General features: G+C 41.9%; 1 protein-coding gene across 1 annotated transcript in view; it reads right to left on the bottom strand.

Moving 5' to 3' along the window:
* Dnajc5b (DnaJ heat shock protein family (Hsp40) member C5 beta) overlaps nucleotides 1-9,496 on the bottom strand; it is a 94,266-nt gene extending 84,770 nt beyond the window's left edge. The window contains exon 1 of the mRNA XM_069991783.1: nucleotides 9,186-9,496. The gene's annotated coding sequence lies outside the window, so the exon portion shown is untranslated. The remainder of the gene's footprint in view (nucleotides 1-9,185) is intronic.
* Nucleotides 9,497-10,742: the final 1,246 nt, after the last annotated feature.

The raw sequence follows: 10,742 nt of genomic DNA, 5'->3' as shown, positions 1-10,742 counted from the left end.
GATTACAGGTGTGAGCCACTGATGCCCAGCCCCTGGGGACATTTAAAACACATCAGAACACTCAGCTTTTTTTCAGGGGGTGGGGAGGGTAGGAGAAGGACACTGGAGTTTGAACTCAGGGCCTCATATTTGGTAGGCAGTTTCTTTATCACTTGAGTCATGCCCTCAGCCCTTTTTTGCTTTTGTAAATTTTCAAGTAAAGTCTCCTCATTTTTGCCTGGGGCATGTCCAGAATGGAACCCTTTCAGCCTTGCCACCTACTCAGGTGGGCTCACAGAATTGGTTGAAGTAGTTCTCACTAACGTCTTGCCCAGGCTGGCCTTGAACCACAATTCTAATCTCTAGGTAGATGGCTCTCCCTGTTGTAAGTGCCCCTTATCTAATGAATAGACTGGAAAGAGACAGACTGTTGCTTAAGTAAGAAGGGGTACCTTTCTCCCTCCTAAGTGCCTAGTTCTGGAATAGCTTTCCCTCCCTCAGGCTCAAGCTGAAGCATCAGCTGTCTCTGGGTCTTAGCTCTGCTCACTGTGGGTCTGAGAACTAGTTGGCCTCCTTCACCATGTGAGTCAGTTCCTTATTTTATATGTATCCTATTGATTTTGTTTCTCTAAAAGCACCTTGACTAATACAGTAGGTACTTTCTTTTTTTTTTTTTTTGTCGGTCATGGGGCTTGAACTCTGGGCCTGGGCGCTGTCCTTCAGCTCTTCAGCTCAAGGAGAGCGCTCTACCACTTGAGCTACAGCGCCACTTCCGGTTTTCTGGTGGTTTATTGGAGATAGGAGTCTCACGGTCTCTCCTGCCAGGGCTGGCTTTGAACCGCGATCCTCAGATCTCAGCCTCCTGAGTAGGTAGGATTACAGGCGTGAGCCACCAGTGCCCGGCAGTACTTTCATTTTTTAAGAGATTTTATGATTATTTTTTTACTCAAGACTAAACAAGGTAAAAAAAAATGGTGTCTGTAAAGCTGCTTAAAATTTTGTTGTTTAAGCAACAAGAAGAAGTGCTCATAATATTCTATTCAGGTATATCAGATCTTCTAAAACAAAAACAAAAAGTGGTTTAGATTTAACACTTACTTTCTGTTTGTATAACACTCCAAAATTTAAGAATTATGTTATTTGCTTTGGTTATACCATTTCTTCTTTTCATATCTTAAAATACTTTTGTCTTTAAGTAATTGTATAATGGAATTATCATTCAATAACATAGTTTATGAAGACAATGCATCTAAATCAATGTCATTTCACAGAGATGTGCAAACTGTACTCTACAAAAGAGGGTGAAAAGAACACTCGATGGCTGCCTGTGTGCAAGTTTGTGGCAAACATGGACTTAAGAAGTTGTCATAACAAGATTCCAGGCACAGGGAGAAAAGCTGCAAGTAGTCTCAAGAAGTCAGTAAGGGGTGATTTTACCACCAACGGACAGAAAAAACACAAGAGGAGGAAACAGTCCACACAGGGACCATCCAGGTATCTGGATGGAGGTCAGCAGTGGCTAGGGAGGGAAGAACAAGTCAAGGGTTACATGAAGGTGACAAAGTTATTTGTAAGGAAATAAACAATAGTCAGGCTGGGTGCTGGTACTTGTGCCTATAATTCTCGCTATTCAGGAGACTGAGACCTGAGTATAGCAGTTTGAAGCTAGTCTGGGCAGGAAAGTTTATGAGACCCTGATCTCCAATTTAATAGCTGGAAGTGGAGCTATGGCTCAGTGGTTAGATCACTAGCTTTGAGCAAAAAAGCTCAGGGACAGGCCCAGAATTCAAGCCCTAGGACCAGCACACACACACACAAAAGAATACAATCAGAAGAAACTAAATGTTCAGTTCTTCTCATTTCTAGGCAGGAATAAAGACATAGGCTCCATTTGTGTCTTCTTATACAGGTCATGAGTTTGACATAGAAATGATGATGTAGGATTTGGACAGTGGGCTCCAAGTGGTGGGTTCTTGGTGATGACTTTGGCTCTTAGACAATGGACACCCAGCAAAGAAAACCACACAGCTACAATGAGTATCAGATGGCCAAGAGGGCTGAAGACTCATCTAAAAGAGCCTTTAAATTGCAATCTGAACTGTAGAGAAAAACATGGTCCACCAGGATTATACGAAGAAGGGCAAATGAAATGCCCAATGTTTCCTAGGAAAAATAGCAAGAACATCAATAGAAACAGTAGTCACAGGAGCCATTGTTTTTCTACAAATGTTTATTGAATACCTAGGTTTCCTGGATACTATAGCAAAAGGGTAAGATCTAGGTCCTACATCCACAAGGTCGAAAAAACAACATGTTTCAGGGTCTTGATCAACCTCAAGGAAAATTTCATCTGAGAAATAGGAAAAACCCTGTTACTCTGACTTACCAAAAACTAGTCACTGATAGTCAGTAGGGCACTGACATCTTTCGTTTATAAAGAAACCCCAGACATAGTTGGCTTAGTATAGGAATTTGAAAAGTATACTTCACAGATAGAGAAAAAAAGATTGATTCCTTGCTCAAGGAATATAGATCTGGTAAGACAAATTGATGCTATGATGATTCAAGGAAGGAAGAGGAAAGATGTACTAAATTTCGGTGGCTACTTAGATCTCTTATTTCTGATTTGAAAAGGCATAAAAATATATACAAAAGAAGGTAAAATGAAGGAGAATGTGATCCATAATGAGAATGATTAAGTAAGTTACTAAACACTTTAGGAGTGTAGGCAGCCAGGCAAGAATAAAGAACACTGTTAAAGCCATATTGTAAGGGCAGGGCATGGTGCTACATGCCTGTAATCCCAGTTACTCTGAAGGCAGAAGTAGGAGAGTCATTGAGGCTTTCCCAGGCAAAAATGCAAGACTATTTCTGAAAAATCAAGCTAAAAAGGTCAAAAGGACTATGGATATAATCTTGCCTAAACCAAGAAATCCTAGAAAATCAAGCCTAGCCCATTTAATGGGGCTACAAATAGTACACTGTGCTACAAATGGTATAATTTATAGGCATTTCTTGATCTCACTAGAAATCTGGTCATCCTTCTTCACTCACCTTCTCTGATCTGTGCTGAATTAGCCAAAGCTCCTCCTGAAAGCCCTCTAAAATCCACTGCCATCCCGTCTTTCTGTTAGCACTACTCTAGACCAAGTACTGCCTCTCTGGTTTACCCTTTGTCCATGCCCGTTCCTTTCCTGGGCACACATTCCTTTTCAGAGGCAAACATTCCCTAACACCGCCCTACATATAACCTTCCAAAGCTGCCCATGGAACCTAAGCAAATAATCCAAACTCTCAGCTGGGTCCAATCCTCAAGCTTACCTCTACTTCTCTCTTTCCCAGATCACCCCATACCAATTCTTTCCTCTCTGTTCAGCTTCCCTTTCCACTAACAACTGTCAGTCATTCAGCACCCATATACACCATCTCTCCGCACCTGCCATTTCCTTCTTCATTCTTCTACTCCATTGCTATGGCCTTCCACCAGGCCTGGCTCATAGCTCAGGATAAAGAATCACAAGTAATAAGAATGCCATGAAGGAGTTCAATGAGCCATTCCAAGGAGCTCAATGAACAGAAAAAGAAAAACTGAAGAATTGCACGAGGAAGACCATGGTGGCCAAGTGCTGGCAGCTGAAAAATGAAGGCAGCCAGATCTATCTGGTGCCTCAGGGATGGGAGGGATGGGTACTGAGAGAAGCTAGAGAGCATAAAGGGCCTTGAAAGCCAAGCAAAGGAGGTTAGCCCTCATTTAGTAAGCAGTAGAAAAAAAAATGTAATTTCTTTTCTTTTTAAACAAATTTTTATGCTAGCCTTGGGGCCTGAACTCAGGGCCTGGGCTCTATCCTTGAGTTTTTGTGTGCTCAGGGCTAGTGTTCTACTGCTTAAGAATCCACAATTTCATTTCTGGCTTTTTGTTATTGTTGTTGTTGTTGTTGTCATTGTCGTCATGGGTCCTGAACTCTGGGCCTGGGCACTGTCCCTCAGCTCTTCAGCTCAAGGCTAGCGCTCTACCATTTGAGCCACAGCGCCACTTTCGGCTTTTTCTGCTCATGTGGTGCTGAGGAATGGAACCCAGGGCCTCATGCGTGAGAGAGAGGCAAGCACTCTCCACTGAGCCACCTTCCCAGACCACTTCTGGCTTTTTGATGGTTAATTAGAGATACTAGTCTTGTGGACTTCCCTGCCTGTGTTGGCTTTGAACCCCAATCCACAGATCTCACCCCCTCTCCCCCATCATCCTCAGATCTCATTGTCCTACAGATGTGAGCCACTGGTGCCTGGCTGTGAATTTCTTTAAAACGAGGAAGTAGCTACCTCTGTATTTTAGAAAGGAATGCCATTGGAGTACAGAGAAATGGCACTAGGGGTGATGATGGATCTTAGGGAAAGATATGAGAGCTAGATGAGTAGGTGGCACCAGGCAGAACTGGTTGGAAGTAATTGGTTCCAAAGAGGTGAGGGGCTGTGGTCTCCCAAGCTTGATGACCAAAAGCAGAAAGAAAGAGACAGAACTTGGGAATTAGAACTCAGATTCCACTATAGCTGGCTATAGAGTGAGGTTACTGGAGGAGATGGAATCACACAAATGGCAGTGGGGAGGGTGTTAGAGAAGATAATGAATTAGATCTGGAAGGTGCTGATGCTAGGTTGAATGCTGAGGAGCTGAAATGCACAATGGAGTTCAAATCCAGGCATGGCTACCACATGCAGCACCCTGCACATGACATTCCGCATCTCACATCTGCTTCGTCCTTCCTGCTGCCAGTATGTTTCCATAGCTTTTGTTCAGGTTCCACTGAAGCAATGTGATTGTTGTGGCCCCAGTTGCAAAAGCAAAGGGAGAATGGACGTGAGGTCAGGGAGTGGGAGAAGGAAGAGCAGTTTTGTCAGGGCTGAAAGGTACACTAAAAAAACAAAATGTTTTTCCTCCTCAAGCTTGAGTCAATCAGACACTTCTTTTTGTTTTTCTTCTTTCAAGATCTCCCTGTCCCAGTGCTGCTGCGAGGAGAAGCCTGAATGCTTGAGACAACTTCTGCCTCCTCATCGCACTTTGAAGTTCATGCTGGGCACATTTTTCACATAGTTATGGAGTTCTTTGCTTTTGAACTCTTTGCAGGTGTACATCTGGTCTTCCTAACTTGAATTCTTCCCTTTAAAAGACCTTAGTTTCTGCCAAGCATTTCATTTTTCTATTGTCACAGTGCCTGGTACAGTCTTCAGTGTCTCATTAGTTTTCAAAAAATACAAATTGGATTGAAATTGACCCTGAAATCTTTAGAACTAGAAAGGAGAATGGGCCAAAAAAAAATCACCCTGAAAGGACCTGGTGTGACAGATAGCATGTTGGCTATGGAAGTGACAGTATCATGTCTTAACATAGGAATGTTTCTTAACAAGAAGGTTTTCTCTGTCATTTAGTAATAATGATTTTGTATCATAAATGCTCATGGAGAGCGAAAACACTGGAATGAGGGAATGGCTAAATAGCAGAATACTTGCTTAGCATGCTCAAAACCCTGTGTTTTATTCCCAACCCCACTGCAAAAATTAATTCAACATCCAAATGGCAAACTCAAGGTCTTGTTAGGTTTCTGTTGTTACGGCCATCATTATGTTTGGCAACTTAAAGGAAGGGTTCATGACCCTACTCCCCAGGCAGAAAATGTGGGACAATCCCAAACGCTATAGTATCCAGACCATGCTTGGCATGATGGCGGAGGATGGCATGGAGAGAGCAATAAAGGAAGTAGGAAGTTGGGTTTGGGGGGCTGATGAGGCCAATGGCCTCTTACCATGATTTCCCTGGCTGTCCTGTGCCCAGGTCCTAGCACTGCCCCATCAACACCACCATTTAATACCAACTCTCCACTGGAAACCTACAACTTCCAGCTTGCAACAGGGATATAACTGGACATAGGAGGAATAAGCTTAGAAGCAGAAGAGTACCTCTGGCAAGCTGGTTAAAGACGTGCCTGCTTCACAGTTCTGCTGAGGGCTTGCTTCTCTCACTCTGATGAGAACATACCTTTCTCCTCCTGAGGGTCTCAGGAGGCTGAAGTAAACAGCAAGAGAGCTCCTTCAGGGCCCTGGTGGCACCACCACCCATTGGCCCTGGGTCACATTCCTTTCCAGACTCCATAAGCCTCAGGTTACAAAGGCCTTGTTGCACAATTCTTCAGAGAGCAGACATGGGGGCTGGGCTGCCCTGAAATGTTCTGTGTGTCAGGGATACAGACGTGACCAGATGCCAAGGCATCCAGGTGGTACAGACAGACAGAACTTAATAATGGCTCAGGTCTCTGGAGAGGTAAATTGCTTTTACTTATTTTTTTTAATCTCTCTCCCAAAGGTCTTAAGTAAGATTTGACAGACTTCATCTTCTTGGGCAATTTCGGGGGAAATTTTTACTTGGCATACCTGTATTTCAGTTTACTGGAGAGAGTTGAGACTAAAACTACAATCAAGAAGCTGAAACTAAAGCTCTCTTTATTCCTCCGTTTTTCACAACTAGCTTTCTTTTGCCATTTAATGCTGTAGTATGTACAAAATTACCCAATATATTACACAACTTCTGAATTAATGTGGAAGCTGAAAGATATTGCCACAGTTCTGTTTAAGTCCTATTTCATGATGGAATTTTTTTCTTGTTGGTAATCATTTCAAAATTCTTTTTTTTTTGTGTTTTGGTAAAAACAATCTTTTTCTTAAGATTCTTTGAGGAAGTAAGGTTTTCACACAGTTAAAAAATGAATCTAGAGGAAGTGGCACTATGGCTCAAGCGGTAGAGCACTCACTTTGAGCTGAAGAGTGCAGGGACAGCACCCAAGCCCAGAGTTCAAGCCCCACGACTGACCAAAAAAAAAAAAAAATGAATCTAGGGGCTGGGAAGGTGGCTCAGTGGTAGAGTGCTTGCTTTGCATGCATGAGGCCCAGGGTTCGATTCCTCAGCACCACATAAGCAGAAAGAGCCTGAAGTGGTACTGTGGCTCAAGTGGTAGAGCGCTAGCCTGGAGCTGAAGAGCTGAGGGACAGCGCCCAGACCCAGAGTTCAGACCCCAGGACTGACCCCTGCCCCCCCAAAAAAGAATCTAAATACTTAGGAAAATATTAATCACAGTTTTCTAAGGGTAGTAAAGGAGTTGGTGAAAATTAGGAGCATATTTATATTTATGCCAGGCAACAAGGTCAATTGGTTACCACCAATATATGTAATCACCCCATACCTACCATAAAATTATAAATAATTTTACTCATATGTAGAATCACGATGTATACCCACATACTCATAAATTATATTCTACCTAAACTGGAAAAGGCAAAGGAACAGGGAGATTGTCTATTTACTGTTAAGTACAAAGATTATAAATTGCAACAAATATTTTCTTTTTAAAAAGTGGGCTACTTCTACATTTTAATCCTAGCCACTCGGGTGAATGAGATCTGGAAGATCAAGATTCAAAGCCAGTACTGGCAAAACAAAACAAAACAAAACAAAAGTTCTCAAGATTCCATTTCTGAAACAACCAACAAAACACAAGGCTGGAGGTATGACTCAAATGGTAGAAGACCAGCCTAGCCTACAAAGCAAGCAAAGCAAGTTCAAGGCCTTGACTTCAAGATCCAATACTGAGAGAAAACAAAAAGACTTCAAGGCCCAGTAGCTTTCCAATACCCCTGGATTTATTATCATTGTTACACCCATGGGATGCCTCTTATACCTCTTTTTGACCTTGACCAATGCTCATAGAGAAGGAAAGGCTCTATGTTGTTTTAGGTTAAACTGAAACTTAATTTTACTGATTATAAAATGAAGTCCAAAGATTGGACCAATGACATTTGAATTGTCAAGGTCTCAAGAAATTGGAGCATAATCCAATCGTGAAAATCATACATAGTCATTTCTCAGGATGGGGGCTGAAGATGTGCTATAAAGTTAACGTGCAAGCACATTTTGTTTTTATCAAGATCTCCCATGTTTTACGTGCTTTGGGTTATTGCTACTTTTATGGAGTATGACAACATCGGACTGGCTGTTATGATGTATTTATTCATGATGTGTTGAAAGCCAAAGAGCATTAAAATCCTGGTCTGTGAATATTGGGTCTCTGCTTCCCTTGTCTGTTGCCCTTTGAGTCCCCTGTGGATGACTGAGCCATAGAACAGTAAGGGAACTTGGCAATAAACTCTTGTCCCTCCAGGCACTGCTCAGCAAGCCTGCCCAAGGCGTTCTGTGTTCCAACTCTGGGGTCAAGACCCCAGAGTTGTGTGAAGACCCAAGGGAGTGCAAATGGAGATGAGTCAGGGCCTGGCATCAACTCTGTGCTCCACCCTGCTGGTAAACAGAATAGCTGTTTGCTGTCACTTGGTGCCTCTGAGAGGCCCCTCAACTCCAGGAAGAATCAAATACTTTAGAAGCCAAAACCCCAAGGCAAGGTAAAGAAAACAAAACTATCTGAATCCCCAATGATGATTTCACTGGCTTGTGCTTGGGTTCTTTAAGAATGAGAGGCTGTAGAAGGCCCTGGCTGAATTGCTGGGCTTCGTAGTCATGAGGCCTTTTTCTTGCATGTTCTTAGAGGTGGCCTTTTGCCTTGGAAGTATTTGAATTTCAAAAGTAGACATTAGTCTCTGTTGCTTATCCATAAATATGCTTTTCTCCCCCTTGCATTAATTTTGAATTTTAAATCCCATCTTCTATTAAAATGCTTCTTTCACTTATGTTTTTGTTGGTGTGAAATATTTACTCTTTCCTGTTATTTTGGGAAGAAGCTATTAAAAGACCATCTAGATATTAAAACATCACCAGACAACAAAGTAAATTTACACAGACTGCTTGAAATAACTCTGCGGGGATTTTTCTTGTGGTGAACTGTTTGTTTGTTTGTTTGTTTGTTTGCATTTTTTTCAAAGGCTGGGGAGAAGCCAGTTTAAGGCTAAGAGCTTTGGAAATGCCCTTGGGTTCTGGCTTCATGACAAGCCTAGCCTTCTGTCAGGAGGATATGCCCTGGCTTCGGGCTGGAACAGAGTTAGGCCTTCCCCTTTCCTCTTTGGAATGTTACATCACCCTACGGTGTCTTCAGTGTCAGATCTGTGCCCATACTGTGCAGTGTTTCCTAAGACCTAGAGACTCACTCATTTGAGGGCCTCTCCTTATCCACTAGACACCAGCAAGTGCTGTTCTGAGCTTAGCAAACATCATGTACCTGAACTGCAGGCATGGCTGGCTGATTCCTTCTAGGTCCTTCAGGTAGTGTTTCACCTCTTCTCTGTTAATAACTGAATTTCTGTTACTTTTCCTTCTCAGGAGCTGAGGTTCAGCTCATGCTGGACATTGTGATGTCATAGAGTAGAATCGCCACTCCTCCCCCACAGCCTCTACAGGGAAGTTGGGAAAGACAATCCTCCATTTCCCTGTACCACTCAGAACCTTCTCAGGGATCTTAACGAAAACTTTGCTAATAGGTCACTGAGGAACTCACAGAATTATGAGATCTTACTCTGGAAAGTGACCTTGAAGACCATCTAGCCTCTCATCCAACTCTCTTGTCTTACACTTGAGGATGTTGAGGCCCTGGGTGGTGAAGTGGTTGAGCTAACCAGAGCCTAGAGGCTTTTATTGTTATCCCTGCCTTTATTACACCATATTCACCCTTTGATCACCATTTTGGATTTGGTCAACATCAGGGGTTTCTGGTAAGCTACTCAGCAGACAATTTTTACCTGAACCCACACGTGACAAGAGACTATTCAATTCAGATAATATATATAGTCTTACAGGTAGAGAAGCTCAGCAGCGGGGAGGATAATTTGCTTTCTGAAAACCTAAAAGTGCCAGGAATAGCTATGGTCTTAGCCTAGACCCAGATATATGACTTTTGAGTAACCAATGTTTTCACTGAGATTTGATGATAGGTAACAAAGTTCAAATTAAAGTAAGGAATTGTTTGCTGAAATGGCAGCAGCTTCTCATGTTTGCTGAGGAGGTTACAGGAAGGAACAATCAGTTAAAAAAAATTCTTCCTGCAATTTGGTTCTTTACTCTTTTGTATCATTTATTTTTTTTCTAGATGCTCTCCCTATATGATCCTAAAAAAAATCTACATTGTGCCTTTCAAGTCAGAGATTTATGCTTTCAGAATCTCTCAGAAACATAATCGCACTTTTTAAAATACCAACAATAACATTTTTATACCATGCTTCAGCATTTACAAGCTATTTTCACATATATCATTTCATTTAATCTTCACAACTCATGAGGTAAACAGCATATTATTTTTAGTACAATTTTATGGATGAGAAAATTATAGCTTAGAGAGGTTGTGACTTGCACAAGATCACAAAGCTCATTAAGTAGAAAGGTTAACATTAACTACAAGCCAGATCTTCCAGCCAAGCATTTCTCCCTACTACAGGACTTCCCTAGGGTGGGAAGAATTGTCATTTGGTCCCAGAACACACGTGAAGAGACAACTGCATTAGGCAAATCTTTGTGTAATGAAGAAACCATTCCCATGGGTCATAAATACTGCTTTACTAATCTCTTAAATGTCTTCATAAAACATAAAAAAAATGGTTAGTAAACACTAATTTCAAACTTGAAACTGAGATAATGATTGCCCTCCTACTCTATTCTACATCTGTGTATTCTCCTATGGAAACTATTATGGATGTGAACACTGTTTAGAAAGAAAGAAAGAAAGACACTACTAGAGAGAGTCTTTGAAGTATTGTTTATAATAGAAAACAAAAACTCACCATTA

This window comes from Dipodomys merriami, unplaced genomic scaffold, assembly GCF_024711535.1.
Source record: "Dipodomys merriami isolate MVZ:Mamm:240054 unplaced genomic scaffold, mDipMer1.0.p SCAF_4, whole genome shotgun sequence".
In the NCBI taxonomy this organism is placed as follows: domain Eukaryota; kingdom Metazoa; phylum Chordata; class Mammalia; order Rodentia; family Heteromyidae; genus Dipodomys; species Dipodomys merriami.
Note: the sequence above shows the minus strand (reverse complement) of the source record. Positions and strands in the feature narration are given on the sequence as shown.